The sequence below is a fragment of the Pyricularia grisea genome, assembly GCF_004355905.1.
Source record: "Pyricularia grisea strain NI907 chromosome Unknown Pyricularia_grisea_NI907_Scaffold_4, whole genome shotgun sequence".
NCBI lineage: Eukaryota > Fungi > Ascomycota > Sordariomycetes > Magnaporthales > Pyriculariaceae > Pyricularia > Pyricularia grisea.
This window is the reverse complement of record NW_022156718.1, coordinates 1,717,081-1,719,809: the sequence shown is the minus strand read 5'-3', so window position 1 is coordinate 1,719,809 and position 2,729 is coordinate 1,717,081.

Genomic DNA, 2,729 nt, shown 5'->3' with positions numbered 1-2,729 from the left:
TTAACCAACGGAATATTACGTAAAAATATTTATTTTATCCAATAACGAAAGATTTAAAAGACCTATCGGGAAAATCGAATCCCAAACAAAATTGGAATCCGGAAAAAGCGATTCCAGGGACATTTTAGGAAGGATTTCGGCCGATCGCCGACGCTTTTCCTATTTTGCCTTTTTACGCTCCACCCGATCCAATTCTTCCAAATTATTAATTCCGCGAAATATAATTCGTATCATTTTTTTAAATTACAATTTCTTTTGTTTCCGCAAACGAAACAGTTTCAGTTACTTTTCCTAAATTTTCTACTGTTCCGCCAAAATATCCTCTTCCAAAGTTTCGACTTCCGTATCCAATTTCGAATATTGCCGACCGATATTACGCAATTGGGCGTTAAATACCCCCAATACGTCGCAACCAAACCGATTAATACGAAGGCATTCAATATAACGAAAAAAGTTTTGCGGCGAAATAGCGTAACGCACCATACCGCGCGACTTATAATAAAAATAAAAAGGCATGTTTACGGAATAAGGAAAGAGAAACGTAAAAAAAGCGTGGCGACGTTTCGTCGACGAGCGACCAAATTTTAATTTAACGACGCGATTAAATATGGCGCAAAGAAAAAGAAAATTAGCAAAAAAAAAACGAAACCAAAAATAAGAATTAGGGGAATACAAATTATTTAAAGGCTAAAAGGACTTGGCCAAAGGAGAGAAGACCTGATATTACGACCAAATAGTTGGGCCGGTATCAAAAAGGCCAGGTGGGGTTACACCCCTTTTGACGACATTCGCCCAGAAGAAATACCGACCGGCAAAATAACGATTACCTAAGGGCAAGGCCACGAAATTTCACGTGACCTTACGTAACGGCTAAAGGAATGGATTTTTATAATTTGTAGAATTTCAGTTGAGAATCACAGATCAAACAGATTAAGAGAGATTACATTTGGAACATAGTTTATATAAGTCACGTTTATTACCATGTAGATAAATTCGATTTTAGGATTGCTTAACAGCAATCAAACTTTAATTAACCTTAATATTTACTTAAAAACGATTATAACTTTACCCCCAGTCATTGAGAACCCCAGTTACCCAGTCAAACGTTCAGTTGTTTCAACCCACTGTACTTTACCATAAAAACAGGTTACCCCGATACCTTGATCGTAACATGAACGGGCGCGTTAGAGTGTCAGAATATTGGCAAATTATACTGTGCCAGAGATTATGTTCTAGCTTTATTTGTAGCAATAATCTTTTTTTTTATGGAAAGGGCTTTACTATTTAAAATATTGGGTCAAACATTTTGGCACAATGCTATACGCTGAACTTGGTTTTGGCTAGTTTACGGAGGGGCCTAAAAGTCGGAAAAGGCTGGACTTAAAACTACGTCGGTTATGTGTTGATTTACATGATTTGTACGTACAGTTAGTACGTATACTTGAAGGCTCGATCCCATGCAGCTTTCGGTTGGAAGATTCACCCAGCAAAGTGCATCTCCTTTGATACCAATTACAGAAAGGAGAGTACCGATGCAAAGCGAGCTGCTAATTTGGTCCTTTAAATCTGGACGGGGAATCTCAACCCGGTAAAAGGATGTTCAAAGTTATTGGCGGCAGCCCCAAACATGGCCATAGTCTCCGCGGCTGTCTCAAGACGTAGCCTATGCTAGAGTCAAGGACGTAGCTTTGTCAAAGATAAAAAAAAAAAGGATAAAAAAAGGAATGAAAAAGACCCTGACATTGAGCAGGAACGCTCAGGTAAAGAAATATACAATACCAGAAGGTATAGCTTTGTCGATATAGACCGAAGTAATACAGGATCAAAATATGAAAAACCGTTTTTATACTCACCGCGTGCTTTATATTATGAGGCAACGAGGTCCGTCACATGCCGCGACCAACAGAACATAATCAACACTTACCTCTTTGAATCACCTCAGGAGAAACCAAGCGGGATAATATCGGGTCAGTGCACCGGCAATGCTGAAATCCTGCTGACCGAAGAGGGGGAAAAGCAAGTCCAGGTCACGGGCCGGATGCTCGTAGGCACCGACAAGCTCATCGACGTAGCAAGACTTGTCTTACATCTTCTGCAGCCCCGTTAGCGCGCTATCAAGATTCTGAATCTTCCCATTGCAGTGAATAGGGTAGGCACTGGCAGTCACGGGCAGTCGCTCGAGCAGGCGGGAAATATCAGCATAACAGAAGACATCCGCGAGTGGGCCTACGGAGCATACGAGATGCTGAAAACCAGTGGAATCAAGGAACCAAAAAACCAGCAGGGAAAGCCAAAGTCTAACGTTTGTATGGAAGGCTGTAATGATGGCGACCTAGAACCTCCGCCAGTCCACAAAAGCCGCCGGACAAGCCATCGAGGGTACTGTAGTTGAGCCGAATGTGATTGCAGGACACGCGCATAGGTTCAGGAGCGTCTAGACTCTAGACTGCCCCATCAAGCAAATCAACGACAAACAAGTACTCTTTATGTACAAAGAACTCTCAGCGTTGGTGATCAGTGTGGCGAATTCTCTCTATTAATGGCATATCTTTCCATTCTGCCAAGCTAGCCCAACATGCATCAGGCCCATACTCTCTGGCGTCTGGGAATCGTACAATTGACTGTGACGCCACCACGTACGCACCGATGACCTACAGGTTGCTCATGATCTCAGTTTGCGAGCTTTAGGGTTGCCTCATCTTCAAACCCCTATGTTGCCTACTCGCCGA